General features: G+C 43.1%; 1 long non-coding RNA gene across 1 annotated transcript in view; it reads left to right on the top strand.

Moving 5' to 3' along the window:
- LOC134336898 (uncharacterized) overlaps positions 1 to 21,017 on the top strand; it is a 58,669-nt gene that overhangs the window by 796 nt on the left and 36,856 nt on the right. Inside the window, exons 2-3 of the long non-coding RNA XR_010015904.1 lie at positions 7,635 to 7,796; positions 17,711 to 17,795. This is a non-coding gene — a long non-coding RNA (uncharacterized LOC134336898). The remainder of the gene's footprint in view (positions 1 to 7,634; positions 7,797 to 17,710; positions 17,796 to 21,017) is intronic.

The following is a 21,017-nucleotide window of genomic DNA, read 5'->3' as shown; positions in this document are numbered from 1 at the left end:
CTGGACACTCTCCCATTGTGTATGAGATACAAAAGCCTGAGAGCACATATATCAGCTCAAGGATGGCTTCCATCCCTTCGTTATAGGGCTATTGACCAGCTAGCATAATGAAATGGATCCCTAACCTTTCAAAATTCAGTACCTCTTTATGACCTTGGCCTTTACTGTCTGCCTGCACTGCACTTTCTCTGTAACTGTAACACTTTATTCTGCATTTGTTATTGTTTTCTCTTGAACTACCTCAATGAACTGTTGTAATGAATTGATTTATAGGAATGGTATGCAAGACAACTTTTTCCACTGAGCTTTGATGTTTTGGGCCAAGACTCTTAATCAGGACTCTGTTTCTCTTCCCACAGATGCTGCCTGACCTGCTGAATACTTCCAATGCATTCTCTTTTTTAAAAAAATATTTTAGATTTCCAGCATCCGTAGTTTTTATTCATTTCCACGGGTTTGTGATTTGTTCAGTTTAGCTATTATTTTCAGAGTTTTTCATTCAATTGCAATTTTGATGCAAGTAAAAATAATTAATTAATTGAACTAAAAATACATTTCTCTCTCATTTTCATATGAGATTAAAGGAGGCTGTTTGGCCCATCAAGAGGCAATGCACAAAGTTTTATCATTAGTTCCTTTCCTCCATATTTACTCAGAACCTACAGTACTGTGCAAAAGTCTTAGGCACATATATAAAGCTAGGGAGCCGAAGACTTTTATATAGTCCTGTGGTAATTTTACGTATTGCACTGTACAGCTGTCACAAAGAAAAATTTCATGACATATGTGAGTGATGATAAACCTGATTCCAATATGGGTCTCTATTGTCGACTGAGAGTGGGAAGTGGGTAAGGAGAGAGGAATCATGGTTTGGAAAAGGGGAAGGGAGAGGGGAGGGAGCGGGAAGCACCAGAGAGACATTCTGTAATGATCAATAATGCAATTGTTTGGAATCAAATGACCTTGCCTGGTGTTTCGGGGCTGGGTGTGTCTGCACCCATGCCACCCCCCACCCCTGGCACTCCTTCTCTGCCACCTGTCCCACACCCCTCCCGCGGCACTCCACCCTCGCCATTCCCAATGTCCTTTACTCCGCCAGATTTACAAGCTCGCTCTCCGCTCCATGTTGACAAGTACAGTACTGTGCAAAAGTCTTAGGCAACCTACACAGATGTGACAAGGACTTTCGCACAGTACTGTAACTGGTTCTTCTACCACTCACCTACTCTTGGGTAAATCACAGCAGCCAGTTAACCTACCAAGCAGCCACATGTTTGAAATAAGGGGGAGAACCTGGACCGTCTGATGGAAACCCATGCAGACAGGGAGAAGGTGCACAATCCACACGGACACACTGGAGACCAGCAATGAATGGGACTGTACTATCTTATTTATCAGCAGTCCTCTTTCTTACTGCCAGTATTCAAGATGTCGGAGTGAATATAAGAAGACAAGAGAACAGAGATGAGGAGGGTGGTGAATCTGTGGAATTCGTTGCCACAGGCAGCTGTGGAGGCCAAATCATTGGCTATATTTAAAGTCGAGGTTGATAGCTTCTTGATTAGTAAGGACATTAAAGGTTCTTGGAGAAGACAGAAGAATGGGGTTGAGAAAGATAATAAATCAGCCACAATGGAATAGCAGATAAGACTTGATGGGCCAAATGGCACAATTCTGCTCTTGTGTCTTATGAAAATAAAAATGGATGTGGTCAAATAGGAGTTGATTTTCCACAGAGATTCACTCAAGGTGAAATAATTTGTAGTGCAAACCTGGAAGCTGCTGTGTGTCATGTCAGACTAGGGCATAGATTGTGGAGTTATTTTTAAGATAGCTTTATTTGGTCTTCTGACCCCTAATCTGAGAAGTAGTACAGCAATGCCACAGTAACACCACGACTTTGATTTCAGACATTATCCTCAGTTGGACTCTAGCAAATTCCCACAGATGCAGCGTAGAGAGAATTTGGGTTGGTTGCATCACTGTAGGGGCAACTGCAGAGCACCGGAAAAAATTGCAGAAGCTTGTAAACTCAGCCAGCTCCATCTCAGGCACTAGTCTTCCCATCATCTTCAAAAAGCAATGGCTCAAACAAGGTGGCATCCATCAAGAAGGGCTCTTGCCACCCACAATATGCCTTCATCTCATGACTACAATTATGCAGGAAGTACAGGAGCCTGAAGATGCACATTCAACATTTTAGGAACAGCTTAATGGACTGCTGGAAAATGATACTGCAGTGGTAGTAATGGGGGACAAAGAAATGGCTGACAAACTTAATGAATACATTGCATCAGCCTTCACTGTGCAAGATACTAGCAGTATGCTAGAAATTTGAGAGTGTCGGGGGCACAAGTGAGCACAGTTGCAATTACTAAGGAGAAGGTGCTTAGGAAGCTGAAAAGTCTAAAGGTTGATAAGTCTCCTGGACCAGATGAACTGCACCCCAGGGCTCTGAAAGAGGTAGCTGAAGAGACTGTCAGAATCAGAATCAGGTTTATTATCACCAGCATGTGACATGAAATTCGTTAACTTTGAAAGATTATGGAGGAATTAGTCATGATCCATTAGTACTGATGGAAAGTTGCAAATGTCACTCTAATCTTTAAGAAGGGAGGGAGGCAGAAGAAAGGAAATTACAAGCCAGCTAGCCTGACTTCAGTAGTTTGGAAAATATTAGAGTCAATTATTAAGAATGAGCTTTTGGGGTACTTGAGACATAATAAAGTAGGCCAAAGTCAAGATGGTTTTCTAAAGGGGAAATCTTCCCTGACAAATCTGTTGGAATTCTTTGAGGAAATAATGGGCAGGATAGGCAAAGGAGTATTAATGGATGTTATACACTTGGATTTTCAGAAGGCTTTTGACAAGGTGCTGCACATGATGCTGCTTAACACAATAAGAGCCCATGGTATTACAGGAAAGATAGTAGAAGATTGGCTGACTGGCAGGAGGAAAAGAGTGGGAATAAAAGGGTTCTGGTTGGCTGCCAGTGACTAGCGATGTGCCACAGGGGTCTGTGTTTTCCAGGATATATGTCAATGATTTGGATGATGAAATTGATGACTTTTGGGCCAAGTTTGCAGAGGATAGTGTTGAGGAAGCAGGAAGTGCTGAGGAATGGGCAAGGAAGTGGCAGATGGAATACAGTGGTGGGAAGTGTATGGTCATGCACTCTGGTAAAATGAATAAAGATGTGGACTATTTTCTAAACAGGGAGAAAATTCACAATCTGACGTGCAAAGGGACTTAGGAGTCCTCGTGCAGGATTCCCCTAAAGGTTAACTTGAAGTTTGAGTCAGTGGTAAGGAAGACAAATGCAATGTTATCATTCGTTTTGAGGGGACTAGAATATAAAAGTAAGGATACAATGCTGAGGCTTTGTAAGACATTGATCAGACCACACTTGTAGTATTGTGAGTAGCTTTGGGCCCTAATCTAAGAAAAGATGTACTGGCATGGGAGAGGGTCCAGCAGTGGCTCACGAGCATGGTTCCAGAAATGAAAAGGTTAACCAATGAGGAATGTTTGATGGCTCTGGGCCTGAATTCACCAGAGTTTAGAAAAATGGGGGGGAGGGGGAATTGATTGAAACCTATTGAATGTTGAAATGCTTAGATAGAGTGGATGTGGAGAAGATGTTTCCTACAGTGGGAGCAGCCTCAGAATAGAGGGTCGTCCATTTAGAACAGAGATGAGAAGGAATTTCTTCAGCCAGAGGGTAGAGAATCTGTGGAATTCATTGCCACAGGCGGCTGTGGAAGCCAATCATTGGGCACATTTAAAGCCGAGGTTGATAGGTTCCTGATTAGCCATGGTATCAAAAGTTACAGCGAGAAGGCAGGGAAATGGAATTGAGAGGGATAATAAATCAGCCATGATGAAATGGTAGAGCAGACTCAATGGCTGAACAACCTAATTCTGCTCCTCTGTCTATAGTCTCATAGCTTCTTCCCCTTCACTATCTGATTTTTGAAGGGCTGATGAGCCTCAAACACCACCTTGTTGTGTATTTAATATTTCAGTTATATTTGAGTAATTTTGTATATATATTGATTAAGTATTAATGTTCATTTAATTAATTAATTCCAGGTTTTATGTAAGAATAGTTAATTGCATCCATCATCACATTACCACGTGATAGGTGCACACCTTGCTTAATGTAAACTCGAACCTCACCCGTATTTTTGGACTCCCATGTTTCATTTGCATTAATTTAATGTTTTGAAGTTACAAAACATAATACACCTCACTATTCTACTCTATTTAGGCACTTTTATTTATTAATTTTTATATATTCTTTTTATAATTTATGGTCATTTTTTTATGCATTGCACTACCGCCGCCGCAAAACAACAAATTTTATGACATATGTCAGTGGTAATAAAACTGATTTTAAACATTCATAAATCAATGCTAGGTCAAATATTTTGACATCTGCTGCACAGTGGCCACATCATTAGAGCAAGAGTTAACAGGAACTCAGGAGAAAGGACCTCGTCACTTTAGGCAAGCAACTGGGCAATAAATGCTGGGGAAGACAGTATTGCCCAGATCTATAAACCAAATGAGAAACTTGTACAGATCAAGGCATTAACAGTAAAGCCCAGAGCATTTGTAAGATAATAACATGCCCATTAGCTGCACAGTTATAAACACACCAGGAAATAAGATGGGTTTGTTTTGAAGCATGAAATCCACCTGCACAGCTCTTGGAAATGACTGCCTAGCAACCAGCCACCGTGAACACTGAGGATCTCCATGTTGAACTACAAAGGTTTGAACATCAAAACAAGGTGTATAACTTATCAATATATTACTCTGCAGATGAAAGATATGTAGAATAATCAGCCTAAGATCTATACTGTAGTGCTGCTTTCATTTGCAGAGATTTGCATCCTTCACAGCTTGACCTTATGGAGGAGGATAAAATGGCTGATTGTGAATGGCTTAGTAGAATTTTATTTCTTTGGAAGTTCATCCTTTTGGGGATTCAAGTGAAGAACTTTATGGAAGAATAGCATGGTTTCCTTTCTTTGTTTTGGCTGTTATTGTAGTTAGTGCCACCAGAGACATGCAAATTGATCATTAATCTGTGCAGAACTGGCTTATTCACTTGATAACATAGCCAAAAAATAGTACCAAGTAAATGGCAGGATACTTGATAGTGTGGAGGAGCAGAGGGATCTGGGGGTACATGTCCACAGATCCCTGAAAGTTGCCTCACAGGTCGATAGGGTAGTTAAGAAAGCTTATGGGTGTTAGCTTTCATAAGTCGAGGGGTAGAGTTTAAGAGTCGCGATGTAATGATGCAGCTCTATAAAACTCTGGTTAGGCCACACTTGGAATACTGTGTCCAGTTCTGGTCACCTCTCTATAGGAAGGATGTGGAAGCATTGGAAAGGGTACAGAGGATATTTATCAGGATGCTGCCTGGTTTAGAAATTATGCATTATGATCAGAGATTAAGGGAGCTCGGGCTTTACTCTTTGGAGAGAAGGAGGATGAGAGGAGACATGATAGAGGTGTACAAGATAATAAGAGGAATAGATAGAGTGGATAGCTAGCGCCTCTTCCCCATGGCACCTCTTGTATTGAGCATTACAAGAAGTTCAAGGGGGATATTAGAGGAAGGTTTTTTACTCAGAGAGTGGTTGGTGCGTGGAATGCACTGCCTGAGTCAGTGGTGGAGGCAGATACACTAGTGAAGTTTAAGAGGCTACTAGACAGGTATATGGAGGAATTTAAGGTGGGGGGTTATATAGGAGGCAGGGTTTGAGGGTCGGCACAACATTGTGGGCCGAAGGGCCTGTAATGTGCTGTACTATTCTATGTTCTATGTTAAAACATAGCTAACATAGCTATAGGGTGGCACAGTAGCGTAGTGGTTAGCACAACACATTTTCAACGCAGGCGACCCGGGTTCAGTTCCTGCTGCTGCCTGTAAGGAGTTTGCATCTTCACCCCGCGACCGATAGGGTTTCCTCTGGGTGCTCCGGTTTCCTCCCACAGTCCGAAGCTGTGCGGGTTAGTAGGTTACTTGGTCATTGTAAATTGTCCTGTGATTAGGCTCAGATTAAACTGGGGGATTGCTGGGGGTTGTGGCTCAAAGAGACTATTCCACACTGTATCTCAATAAATAAACTTCAAAATACTTCATTGAACACAAAAATTCTACCAAGGATCATGAAGGATGTTACACATCAAACAGATTAATTATGGAAGGAGCTTACTCAGGCCCATAAGTTCTAGCCCTTCAGCTGAACAATTTTCTATTATACCATTTCCCAGTCTTTTAGTTTTAAGTCAAGTCAAGTTTATTGTCATTTAACTTTTTACATGTATACCGCCAAACGAAACAACATTCCTCCAGACCAGGGACTGTAGTACTCATAGCACACAATAACTTATGAAAGTAAGGGTGAAATCTACAGATGGATTATGCACAAATAAACAAACTAAAATGCATAAAGTAAATATTGTAAGGTATGGAACGGATTAACCGGTGACACCACGAATGCGATGCAGCAGGGTTCGGAAGCCTAAGGGACCTGAGGGAAGAAACTGTTCCCCATCCTGACCGTTCTTGTTTTTATGCATCGGAGTCTCCTGCCTGATGGTAGAAAGTCAAAGAGGATGCTGGATGGGTGGGTGGAATCCTTAATAATACTAAGGGCCCTGTGTGTGCAGTGCTCCTGGTAAGTGTCCCCGATGGATGGTAGGGAGACCCCTATGAACCTCTCAGCCATTCTCACAGTCCTTTGTAGGGTTAGTTGAAAGGTCTATGCTTTAAAATAGCTTAAAATAAAGCAACCCCATAGCATGATGGTACTTCCACCGAACTTTACAGTAGGGATGCAGTTACCAGCTGTTGTGCAGTATTAGAGTTATGACACACATAACATTTAAAAAAGCATATCTTTGATCATAAATACTTTGCAAAGCATCACTTAGAAGATACTGCACGGATGTGGAAGAAGGTCTTGTGGTCAGATGAGACTAGGAACTTTTTCACCTCAACACTAAGCAGTATGTGTGACATAAATCTGATACTGCACATCAGCCAGGTAACACCATCCCTACTGTAAAGTATGGTGGAGGTAGCATCATGCTATGGGGATACTTTTCAACAGCAGGGATCAGAAATCTGGTCAGAATTGATGGGAAGTTGAATGCTGCTAAATACAGCGAGATCCTGGGTTTTAAAAAACCTACTAGCCTCTACCAGAAAGCTTAAACTGGGGAAAAATTTCATCTTTCAGCAGGACAATGACCAGAGCAACCATGGACTGGCTTCAAATGAAGAAAGTTGATGTCCTTGAGTGACCCTGTAGAGTCCTCACCTTAACCTGATTGAACATCTCTGGCAAGACCTCAAGATTGCTGTCCACCAGCGCACGCCAACTAACCTGACACACCTTGAGCAATTTTGTAAGGAGGAATGGGCAAATCTTGCTCTATCATGTTGTGCAAAGCTAATCCAAAAAGACTACTGGCTGAAAGAGGTGGCTCAACTAGGTACTGAGCAAAAAAGGGGAGAGTGTACTTTAGAACTGTTGACATTTCAGCTTTCGAATTTTTAGTTTTTCATGCTTTACAATTTTCCCTGTTTTTTGGACTCTACTGTGAAAAAGGAGCATGTGTTTCAGAAACAACAGGAATTCTGCAGATGCTGGAAATTCAAGAAACACACATCAAAGTTGCTGGTGAACGCAGCAGGCCAGGCAGCATCTGTAGGAAGAGGTGCAGTCGACGTTTCAGGCCGAGACCCTTCATCAGGACTAACTGAAGGAAGAGTGAGTAAGGGATTTGAAAGTTGGAGGGGGAGGGGGAGGGGGAGATCCAAAATGATAGGAGAAGACAGGAGGGGGAGGGATAGAGCCGAGAGCTGGACAGGTGATAGGCAAAAGGGGATACGAGAGGATCATGGGACAGGAGGTCCGGGAAGAAAGACAAGGGGCCTGGGGGGTCCCAGAGGATGGGCAAGAGGTATATTCAGAGGGACAGAGGGAGAAAAAGGAGAGTGAGAGAAAGAATGTGTGCATAAAAATAAGTAACAGATGGGGTACGAGGGGGAGGTGGGGCCTTAGCGGAAGTTAGAGAAGTCGATGTTCATGCCATCAGGTTGGAGGCTACCCAGACAGAATATAAGGTGTTGTTCCTCCAACCTGAGTGTGGCTTCATCTTTACAGTAGAGGAGGCCGTGGATAGACATGTCAGAATGGGAATGGGATGTGGAATTAAAATGTGTGGCCACTGGGAGATCCTGCTTTCTCTGGACGACAGAGCGTAGATGTTCAGCAAAGCGGTCTCCCAGTCTGCGTCGGGTTCTCACCAATATATAAAAGGTCACATCGGGAGCACCGGACGCAGTATATCACCCCAGTAGACTCACAGGTGCAGTGTTGCCTCACCTGGAAGGACTGTTTGGGGCCCTGAATGGTGGTAAGGGAGGAAGTGTAAGGGCATGTGTAGCACTTGTTCTGCTTACACGGATAAGTGCCAGGAGGGAGATCAGTGGGGAGGGATGGGGGGGACGAATGGACAAGGGAGTTGCGTAGGGAGCGATCTCTGAGGAATGCAGAGAGAGGGGGAGAGGGAAAGATGTGCTTAGTGGTGGGATCCCGTTGGTGGTGGCGGAAGTTACGGAGAATAATATGTTGGACTCGGAGGCTGGTGGGGTGGTAGGTGAGGACCAGGGGAACCCTATTCCTAGTGGGGTGGCGGGAGGATGGAGTGAGAGCAGATGTACGTGAAGTGGGGGAGATGCGTTTAAGAGCAGAGTTGATAGTGGAGGAAGGGAAGCCCCTTTCTTTAAAAAAGGAAGACATCTCCCTCGTCCTAGAATGAAAAGCCTCATCCTGAGAGCAGATGCGGCGGAGACAGAGGAATTGCGAGAAGGGGATGGCGTTTTTGCAAGAGACAGGGTGAGAAGAGGAATAGTCCAGATAGCTGTGAGAGTCAGTAGGCTTATAGTAGACATCAGTGGATAAGCTGTCTCCAGAGACAGAGACAGAAAGATCTAGAAAGGGGAGGGAGGTGTCGGAAATGGACCAGGTAAATTTGAGGGCAGGGTGAAAGTTGGAGGCAAAGTTAATAAAGCCAACGAGTTCTGCATGCGTGCAGGAAGCAGCGCCAATGCAGTCGTTGTTTCAGAAATAAAAATTCCCAAAATATTGATCAAAATGCCTGATTGTAATACTCATTTATGTGAACAAAGGGCTGGGGGCTGTATACTTTTTCAAGGCACTGTATATAGCCATGGTGGCTAAGAGTTTTGCACAGTACTGTATTTGTCAAAGTGGAGTGGAGAGAGAGTTTGTAAACCTGGCGGGAGAAAAGAATGTTGGGAATGACGAGGGTGGAGCGCCGCGGGAGGGGTGTGGGACAGGTGGCAGAGGAGTACCAGGGGCAGGGCTGGCTCAGGTGCAGGCACGTCCAGCCCTGAGAGAACCAGACAAGGTCATTTGATTCCAAACAATTGGTTTATTGATCATTACAGACTGTCTCTCTGGTGCTTCCCACTCCCTCCCCTCTCCCTGCCCTTTCCCACTCTCAGTCCACAATAGAGACCCAAATCAGAATCAGGTTTACTATCACTCACATATGTCGTGAAATTTGTTAATTTTTTTTGCGGCATCAGTACAGTGTAATACATCAAATTATTACAGTACTGTGCAAAAGTCTTAGGCACCCTAGCTATATATATATATATATATGCCTGAGATTTTGCACGTGCACAATACTGCATACATAGAAACACTCAGATGAAATGCATCATCTTGCATCAAACCAAGTCAGCGAGATTTGAGCTGGGCAGTTCTCAAGTGTCGCTACACTTCCAGCGTCAACATAGCGTGCCCACAACACACTAATCCAAGCTATATGTCTTTGGGCTGTGGGAGGAAACTGGAGCATCGAGTCATGGGGAGAACATACAAATTCCTCACAGGTAATGCCGGCAATTAAAGTGATCTGCTAACCACGACATTACTGTGCCGTCCAAGACTACTTAAACTAGTTTGTACCTTGACAAGCAAGTGTGGTTCTTACACATGGAAAAGACTATCTCAATATGGTTTATGTTTTTCTTAATCTACATCTTTAATGGATGAACCCTCCATCACTCCCCACCCCATTCCACCAGTCCTTAGGTCAAATATTAAACAGAACAGTAAGATTTCATCTTGAAGGCTTGTATATTTATACTCCTTTGGATATATAAAGATGAAGGATTTCAGTTATGTGGATTGACTAAAGGAGCTGGGATGGCTATGAATGAAATACGATTTGCATATGTGACTGAGAGACATAACATATGATATACTGTATGTGTCCAGGCAGAGGGAAGCAGGTGAATCTGTGCCCTTTGATGGAAAGGTGGTCTCACAGGTTGAAAGTGTTTGATAAAAGACTCTGAACACAAACTCGCTTGTGCTGCAGGTTACTGCCTGATAAGGTGACGGGAAGGAATCCGACTTCCTTCCTTGCCTTATGAGGAGAGGCTGAGTGAGCTCGGGGCTTTCTCTTGGGAATGATGGAGGATGAGAGATGACGACAGAGGTGTACAAGATTATAAGAGGCAAAGATCGAGTGGACAGCCAGAGACTTTTTCCAAAGGTGGAAATGAAATACAGTATTGGAGAGTGTATGGTTATGCACTTTGGCAGAAAAAATAAATGGGCAGACTATTAATTAAATGGGGACAGAATTCAAAATTCTGAGATGCAACGGGACTTGGGAGTCCTCGTACATGATACCCTTAAGGTTAACCTCCAGGTTGAGTCGGTAGTGAGGAAGGCGAATGCAATGTTGGCATTCATTTCTAGAGGAATAGAGTATAGGAGCAGGGATGTGATGTTGAGGCTCTATAAGGCGCTGGTGAGACCTGACGGAGTATTGTGGGCAGTTTTAGTCTCCTTATTTAAGAAAGGATGTGCTGACGTTGGAGAGGCTACAGAGAAGATTTGCTAGAATGATTCCGGGAATGAGAGGGTTAACATATGAGGAACATTTGTCCACTCTTGGACTGTATTCCTTGGAGTTTAGAAGAATGGGGGAGACCTCATAGAAACATTTCTAATGTTGAAAGGCATGGACAGAGTGGATGTGGCAAAGTTGTTTCCCATGATGGGGGAGTCTAGTACGAGAGGGCATGACTTAAGGATTGAAGGGCGCCTGTTCAGAACAGAAATGCGAAGAAATTTTTTTAGCCAGAGGGTGGTGAATCTATGAAATTTGTTGCCACAGGTGGCAGTGGAGGCCAAGTCATTGGGTGTATTTAAGGCAGAGATTGATAGGTATCTGGGTAACCAGGACATCAAAGGTTATGGTGAGAAGGCGGGGGAGTGGGACTAAATGGGAGAATGGATCAGCTCATGATAAAATGGCGGAGCAGACTCGATGGGCCGACTGGCCGACTTCTGCTCCTTTGTCTTATGGTCTTATGGAAATGTCTAATACGAGGAGACATAATTTTAAGGCGATTGGAGGAAAGTATAGGGGGTATGTCAGAGATCATTTTTTTTTACACAGAGAGTGGTAAGTGCATTGAGTGCTCTACCAGGGATGGTGTTAGAGGCAGATACATTAGGGACATTTAAGAGACTATTAGATAGGCACACGGATGATAGAAAAATGGAGGGGTATGTAGGAGGAAATTGTTAGATTGGGCTTAAGGTAGGTTATAATGCTGGCGCAACATCGTGGCCTGAGGGGTCTGTACTGTGCCGTGTTCTGTGATCTGTCTGACCTGCCTGAAACTGAACTTTGAGATATTGAGAAGATTAAAAGAGAGGAAGAGACAGGAATGAAGAAACAGTACAGTAATGGATTTACCTTTGGAGAGGTAAAGTTGAGAAGTGTAACCCTTGTTATGTGGGAACATTGCAAATGTGCATCTGACCCAGACCATGCAGGGTCTCAGCACACGTGCCACCCAGTCACTGCAAAACACCTCGTGTAGCGCTATCACTCGTCACTGCAGTGATTGGGAACGCAGTACTGTAACAGGAGCAGAACTTGCTGAAGATACCCTGTCACTGAGGCTGCATCTGCAGGGAGAGAAAAATTAAACTGAGGTTTGAGCTTGGTGATCTCTGGATAGAACTGACAAAAGTTACGGTGGAACAGATCTGAAGTGAGTTCAGACACAGAGGAAGGACTATAGGGAAGGAGGCAAGAGTTACTAAACAACAAATGGAATGTTTGTTCAGGGAGTTTGGAATACTGGCATTTAACTTTTGAAAAAATACATATAAGAGTGCGTGAGCACCGTGGTCCAGTGCGGTGAGCCATAGAGCATTGGGCTCTGAGGTTTCTAGAGCACCTGTATTTGTTAATTGTTGTCTTACCCAGAGTTGTTTAAGCCCTTCTGCTTTCTGTTTAATTTTATTAAGTTTATTTTGACTGGCATGGGTTTTCCACGTGCTGATTATTTAAACCAGACTCCGGATTAATGCTTCTCATGTGGTCCCTTTTTGAGTATGGTTTGTCTCGCAGTGTGGCTCGGGGCTGCCACTGATGTTCTGCAGGAATTCCTCTCGTTTCCGTCTCTACGTGGGAGTCTGTCATTCCTCCGCACCTGGGCTCAGTTGTTGCCAGCGCGCGCTGTGACAGGCAGAGGTAGCAGAATGGTTTCTTGTTCAGGCGGTCTGCTGTTAAATCCAAGATCAGGACTTAACTGCGTGATTTAAGCTGACACTGCAGTGCTGAAAGGGAGGAAGAACTTATTCCAATGCCCTAAAAATTATAGTTCCTGCTCTACATTACAGAACTGCCAGGTATGACGTCAGACTCTCATCATCTGGGACATGCCCTCTTCTCATTATTACCATCAGGAGCCTGAAGAAACACACGTAACATTTTAGGAACAGCATCGTCCCCTCTGCCATGAACACTACCTTACTATTTCATTATTTATCTATTTATTTAGCTACCTATTCTTTATATTGTAACTTACAGTAACCTTTTGATGTCCTGCACTATACTGCTGCCCCAAAACAAATTTCACAACAAAATTAACCTGATTCTGATTCTTAGACTGATGTTAGTTCTGTGCCTTTATTTTGTGATTCTAAGTAGTTTTTGTTAAAAGCCCCCTTATTGTTGGACACAGTGCACTTTCTGATTGGTGATTCTATTGGGAATTGAAATAGTAACTAAATTTTTTTTAAAAACCTGTGGATGTTGGCTATCTGCAATTAAAACAGAAAATTCTGGAATGTGTTTTGGCAGCGTTTGTGGGCAGACAAACAAAACCTGTGGGACCTTCACAGAACTGGATTCAACTCGTCACTATTCAATGCTTGCAGGTGAATGAGTGAAATGCCACTGCGCCCAGGTCCTGTAACACAGCTATTGAACAATCCAATAAAGAGTGTAATCACAGATTTGTTGCAAAAACAAACAATAACTGATAACAGTAAACATATTGAAGATGGGTGGTGTAATAGTGAAGAGTCTCAAATGATACAGTGGAACAAAAAACAGAACTTAGTGGGTCAAACCACATCCACGAAAGCAAAAAAAAATGAAGACAACATTTTCCAATGCATTAGCGGAGAGTTAACTATTTTTACATCTACACAGATTGTGATCACACAGACCAAATTTGATATTCTTTTCTCACGCTTCTGTGATGAACTGGAAGTTATTTTTTATATGGTAAATGAGAGTTATCAAGAACAAGTACAGGTTACAGAAACAGATAGAATGATTCATTTAGGCAAGTTCTGTCATTGTCAAAGGCAAGGAAATACAGTTCAGAACAAGGATGTACCAAACCCATCCTTCCTTTCAATGCAGACATTACCAACTTGGGGTCCACAGACCCCTTGTTTAATGGTGTTAGTCCTTGGCCTAATAAAATTTGAGAATCCCTGATCAAGTGCCTCATATTTGGACAGTTTTAACATAGAACATAGATCATAGAACATTAAGCGTAGCACAGGCCCTTCGGCCCACAGTGTCATGTTGACCCTTTAACCGACTCAAAGATCAGTCAAACTCTTCTCACCTACAGAGCCTCCATTTTCCTAACTCTCATGTGCCGATCTAAGAGTTTTATTATTTCACTTTTATTTTAATGCAATACAGTGCTAAATAGGCCCTCCTGGCCCTTTGAGTTGTATCGCCCAGCAATCACCCGATTTAACCCTAGCCTAATCACAGGACAATTTACAATGACCAATTAACCTACCGACCGGTACGTCCTTAGACTGTGGGAGGAAACCAGAGCACCCAGAGGAAACCCACATGGTCACGGGCAGAACGTACAAATTCCTTATAGGCAGCGGCGGGAATTGAACCCAGGTTACTGGTACTGTAAAGCGTTGTGCTAACCACTACGCTACTGTCCTGCCCATTCTTAAATACCCCTAATGTATCTGCCTCTACCACCAGCCCCAGCAGGGTGTTCCGCACCCTCGCCACTCTCAGTGTAAAGGACTTGCCTCTGACATCCTCCCACTCTATACTTTACTCCAATCACCTTAAAATTATGCCCTCTCATACTAGCTACAGTACTTGAAAACTTCCATTCTCTGCCACAACTAAAATATCAGTTAAGATCAGCAAATTCCCTGCCTGGATAGGTAAGATAGCAGTGCAAATGCCTTCAATCTATGGTAGCATCTATGTTGAATGTTTACACAAAATAATCTGCAGATGCTGGGGTCAAAGCAACATTCACAACACGCTGGAAGAACTCAGCAGGTTGGGCAGCATCCATGGAAAAGATCGGTCGATGTTTCGGGCCGGAAACGTTCGTCAGGACTGTAGAGGGACGGGGCAGAGGCCCTACTCTTTATAGGGCCTCTGCCCCTTCCCTGTACATGTCAGACATCCCACCTCTCCTGGAAGTTCCGGGAGTCTCCCACAAATGAATAGTGGCTCCCTGATGCCCGCAAATTATATACAATATCACGGAAATCAATTTTTTTGAGAGCGAGCGAGTGAGAGAAAGCAAGAGAGAGCGCGCGCGCGAGAGAGAGCGAGAGCGCGAGAGGGAAAGCAAGCGAGAGAGAAAGCAAGAGAGAAAGCAAGCGAGAGCGCGAGAGAGAAAGAGCGCAAGATAGCAAGAGAGAAAGCAAGTGAGAGAGAGAGAGGGAGAGCGCGCCATGGCTGAGTGTTCCAAAAAAATATAAAATGTACGTCACCCCAGACTACACTAAAGTGTACCCCTGCCTAATAGGGGTCAAAAATAATGACAGTATCGCTCACTGCACTTTTTGCAACAATGACTTTTCTATTGCCCATAGTGGGTTAAAATGTAAAAGACATGTTGAGGTGAGTTTAACAGGTGTCATTCATTCATTAGCATAGCTAACATTATTTAAACTAGCTGGCTGGCTGCTAAGGAGCTACTCTATTGCAGACATCCCACCTCTCCTGGAAGTCTCCCGCAAATTGATGGAGCTACCTCCCTGAAATGAGTTTTTGCAGGGTGGGATGTCTGACATGTTGAATGGTTCATGCTCATTAATAATAAATTTACCAGATCATGTTTCTTGGATATTGCACATTGCTTATTGTTGTTGTTTTGGATTATTGATGCGGACACATCAGCCTGCTTTATATCCGAAATCACCCGAAAGTTTCACAGGCAGGGGATCTGCCCAAGGAATACTTCTCTTTTGGGTAGCATGGGAAAGACATGGTCTGCAAGCTAATTGCGGAGCTCAACGGACACCACAATATCTACGAAACCCCAGCAGCCAATGGAGTGCAAAGGTCAACTGAAGGGGTAGCCAATCAGGACCGAGGCAAGCAAACGGGTGGTGGGGAGGCTCTATAAACGTGAGCGCTCCCAGAGAAAAACACCAGCTACTCCGCACTGAGGCTGTCACCTCAACTTGTGGTGAAAAGTCTGCAAGCTAATTGCCAAGTCCGGCAAACACTGCAACATCAAAAGGGATAGGGCGTCTCTGACGAGATTTCTGATGGTTTACTGCCTGGTGGTTTCTGACTAGACTCTTGTCAAAAAAGGCCTCTCTCCTTAATTTTCCATATTTTCTAACTTTTCTTTACATGGATAGGATGTAATTAACAGCTGCAAACCCGGTCAGGTGCCCTGGGCAGAGTCTCTGCTTTATATCTCATCTTCTTTCTCATCTGGAGAGCATCTGGTAGCGTGGAATGGAATTTTTCTCCCGCAAAGGACCCACAACTAACTCTGTGTTGTATCAGAGTATATCTTAAACGTGAGAAATTCTGTAGACGCTAGAAATCTAAAGCAACTCATATAAAATGCTGGAGGAACTCAGTATTCGGGTAGCATCTATGGAAATGAATGAATAGTTGATGTTTTGGGCGGAGACCCTTCTTCAATGTATATCTGATATCCTCAGTGCCGCAGTAGCCATGTTTCTCTCTGGGGGAGCTCGAGACCCTCCTTCAGGCTATATCTCACCTTTCTTCAACAAAGTATTAGAAATTGCAATGCTATTAAAACAGTCTTGTGGAGCGCCCTATTACTATTTACAGAAAGTTGCATAAAGATCAAGCTCCTCAAGTGTGAGGTTCACAGGATAGGACCTACTGGTGACGGTGTGAATCATCACAATATGAAACATTCTTCATCATGAAGGTCCCAGCAGCCCCAGGTCTGACTTTGAAAGGTTGGAAGACGATGTCCAAGTTCATATGAGGGTTTGCTGAATGGAATAGCGGGGTCTCGATCAGCTAAGGGAGTGGTCTGAAGATTGGCAGATGCCTTTCAATTCAAATAAGATATTTTACACTATTGCGCGGAGTCAACGTCTACATGGGCAGCTATTTCATATCTTTGTGCTTCCTAAATACGCATTGTATTCTCTTACTAAAACATGTGTTAAATAAATTCACCTAACCAGTAAATGAGAGTAGTGTAAATTCTTGTTGGTGCTCATTCTGAAAATGAGCCTCGCTCATGTTTTTGATTGAAGACAGTGTGGGACTTGTGCTTGGAAGATTTTCCTGAGGTTTCCAGTGAGGAATAGTACTGCAACATAGAAACATAGAGAATCTACAGCACATTACAGGCCTTTCGGCCCACAACGTTGTGCCAACTCTGTAATCTACTCTAGAAATGCCTCGAATTTCCCTATTGCATAGCCCTCTATTTTTCTAAGCACCATGTACCTATCTGAGAATCTCTTAAAAGACCCTATTGTACCTGCCTCTACCACCTTCGCTGGCAGTGCATTCCATGCACCCTCCACTCTCTGTGTGAAAAACTTATGCCTGACGTCCCCCTTGTACCGACTTCCAACACCTTAAAACTATGCCCCCTCGTGTTAGCCATTTCAGCCCTGGGAAAAAGCCTTTGGCTAGCCACAGGATCTCATCATCTTAAACGCCTCATATACTGCCCGGAAAATGAGTACACACTGCTGGATTAAATGATGCCAGCCCATCTTGGTAACCCTTCAGTAATGGGGTGGCGCAGTAGTGTAGCGGTTACCACAATGCTTTACAGCGCCAGCAGGCAGAGTTTAATTCTTGCCTCTGTCTGCGAGGAGTTTGTACATTGTCCCATGACTGGGTGTTCCGGTTTTCTCCCATATACAATCCAAAGACATACGGGTTAGTAAGTTGTGGGCATACGTGTTAATGCCGGAAGCAGGCCAACACTTCCCCAGTGCACCCTCCAACTGTGTTGGTCGCTGATGGAAAACGACACATATTCTTACAGTGGATAAATAAAGCTGATCTTTTTTTCATATTCCAGGTGTAAATGGGAGTTAGAGAGTGAATGAAGTTAGACAGTGGGAAGCCACTGTGATTCCACAAGTGAATCATTCTTAACTAAGCAGGTATGTAGACATCTTCATTGTTTTTCATAATAAGTTCTGTAGCAGTGATTCCACACTCCCACGGTTTCTAGAGGAGGCGGCAAGGGTAACCTTAACAGACGAGAATATTATGAACATAATATTTTGATACTTGTGGAGTGCTTGAAACATTTTGCAAGGTTAAAAGCAACACAGAACAGCAAATTGTTGTCATTAGTAAGGCCATCAGCCTTCTGTTGCGTGGCTTATGAGGTCATTTCAGAGAACATGTAGGTCCTGTCAGCTTTCTTACTATTGCCGAGTTACTCATAGGCCACGTGTAAGAACGGCAAGTTTACGTTCCAAAAACAGATGGATATATCTTGTGATATTTTGTGCACATATTAAATCTAATCGTACACATAGTCCTAATTATGTGTACAATTAGATTTCCTGTACGTTGACATTGAACGACCAGTTCATACAGTGTGCAAACAGGCCCTCCAGTACTTCAGGTCTACAATGACTATTAATCCTGATCCAAGTTCCAAGTGCTCCTGCCACATTTTGTCACTCTGCAACCTTATCCTTCAATCTCTTTCAATTATGGAGGACAGCATGTGTATAAATGTCTCTCTCCAGCAGACTTCATCATGACTCCAGTATTTCTACTGTTTTTTAATGTTTCTTAATTGTACATATGATTTTATTTTGTGTTTTATCGCTGAGCAGCAGTGAACCATCTGATTGGCCTATCAGAGTTCTCTTTGGGAACTAGTTGACTTGATCAGCATTTCTGATCTGGCTATTGTTCACAATTGCACTTACTGAAAAAAAATACTGGATTCTGCAATTCATTCAATATACAAGTGGTAATTTACAGTGTCAAATGAACATAGCAATCTGAATGTCTTTGAGCTGTGGGAGGAAACCAGATCACTAGGAGGAAACTCACACTATCCGGAGGAGAGCCACAATGCCTGTAGTTGGGATTGAACCTGGTTCTTTGGTGGTGTGAGGCAACAGCTCCACTAACTGCCATACTGGTAAAGAACTCCAGATAGCACTAAGCCTTCATATGAAAGTTTCCCTTCACCTTTCCTTTGATTTGCCCATGAGAAGGCCATTCCACATTTTATTCTATTTTGATACCCAATAAAATAACTGTTCTTCATCTTCTTTTTCAAAGCTATAGCAAATTTTAGATTCACCACTAAAATTTGAGCTTTCTGTCTTTTCTCGTAATTTTAACTTCTCACTCAGCCATATCTTTGCTGCATTCCAATGGGATGACTACAACTGCATAACTTAGCGGATCTCATTTAGTCCGGTCAAAACTCACACAAAAAAAAAGCTACGGGAGGAACTCAGTGGGTCCTGCAGGATCAAATAGTAAAAAAAAGTAACAAAAAAGGCATAAACCGCAGAGTCCTCCAAAAAACAAGTCTGCAACCGTGGAGAGCGTTCAGTGCTGAGGATATCAAACAACAAACCGTAGAGTTCCCCAAAAAAAGAGTCCCACAGCATCTTGCTCGTGTGATTAATTTCACTTGAGTAAATTCAATGTAATGAAATCTATGCTACAAATTATTATTATGGCAGGTTCCTGCTGCAAACTGTTACTGTGATAATTTTTATGCACTAGGCTAATTTATCCATGTTGCGATAAGATTACATGCAATTTATTGTGACTGTGGCAGACTCTGTCGAAAAGGCTATGATGTACTCTGTATTTTATGCTGAGCAGATTCTTTCCAATAGCTGCTACTGTGACAGATTCTCTACTGTGAACGGCATAAATTCCAGCCGGTAAACACCACTGTGAAGATCCTGTGATAGATTACATACAGTTGAGTGTTACAGTGATTTCCTGCAGTAAGATGTTACCACGCTAGATGCCCTGCATAAACTGTTAGTGTTTCAGATTTTGTAGAGTAAGCTGTTTCTGTATGTAGCTGATTGCTCCTGTGACAGGTTCTCTATAGTGAGCTTGTTGTAGTGACAGATTCTGAACAACAGACCGTTATTGTGACAGTTGTACACAGCAAACCTTTTCCCTGGAGGGCTCTGTACATCAGCCAATTCAGGGCAGGAAATTGTTTCTGTGAGTATTTAATTACTGTTGCTGCTGTAAAGGTCTCACTGTAAAAGAACGCAAAGTATCTCAGTGGGTCTTATTTACTTAAGGAATCAAAGAAGGGAGAATGATGGAAATGCAGATATTGTGAAAACACACGAGGGAGAACATCCCCTGATACACCTTTGGACAAATCCATCTGCCGTTATCAGTTTCCATTTTTTAAAAAGATTATGTCTTTTCAAAACATTATTAAACAAACCAACAAACTCACAAAATATAGGAAGGACTCAGCAAGTCAGGCAGTATGTACAGAGAGGATTAAACAGTCAATGTGTCAGGCTGAAACCCTTCATCAATACTGGAAAGGAAGGGGGGGGGAGAAAGACTGGAGAGGTGAAGGGAAGGGATAAGAGGTGAGCCAGAAAAAGAGAGGTGGGGGGAGGGGGAGAAATTACCAGAAGTTAGGGAAATCGATATTCATGTCATCATGTCAGACTGTGGTGGGATGCTTCTGGGATGCTGCATTGGCAAGTTGGCGGGGCTGGAGGTTTACCGTCTGCGTGAGATGATGGGACTTTCGAGAGACTTTGAGACTTTTACCGTGCCATGGTCTGTTCTTATCAAATTACGGTATTGCTTTGCACTGTTGTAACTATATGTTATAATTATGTGGTTTTTGTCAGTTTTTCAGTCTTGGTTTATCATGTGTCTCTGTGATATCATTTTGTATCATTTCTTAATGCATGCATTACTAGATGACAATAAAAGAGGACCGCGTGTCCTCATAATCTAATCTGGAGGCAAACCATATGGAATATGAGGTTTTGTTCCTCCAACCTGAGCGGTCTCATTGTGGCAGCAGAGGAGGCCATGGGCTGGCACGTCGGAATGGGAATGGGAAGTTGGTTTGAAAGGGGTGGTCTTTGGGAAAGCCTGCCTCTTGTGGTGGGCTGTGGATGTGACAGGCAATGACACTATTCATTGTCCATCCATTATTGCACCAGAACTGGGGAGGCACCTGGAGTAAACAATGCCAGTGGTTCTGGTGTTATGTCAAGGCTTGAGTGGGTAAGCACAAACAGATTTCCTTCCACAATTTAGTGAACCGACCAGGTTTTTAAAACGATCAGGAAGTTTCATGGTAATCATTACTGAGACTGGTCATTTTAACATCCCAAAGTTAT

Source organism: Mobula hypostoma, chromosome 23 (assembly GCF_963921235.1).
Source record: "Mobula hypostoma chromosome 23, sMobHyp1.1, whole genome shotgun sequence".
Classification (NCBI taxonomy): domain Eukaryota; kingdom Metazoa; phylum Chordata; class Chondrichthyes; order Myliobatiformes; family Myliobatidae; genus Mobula; species Mobula hypostoma.
This window is presented reverse-complemented; position numbering and strand designations above follow the sequence as displayed.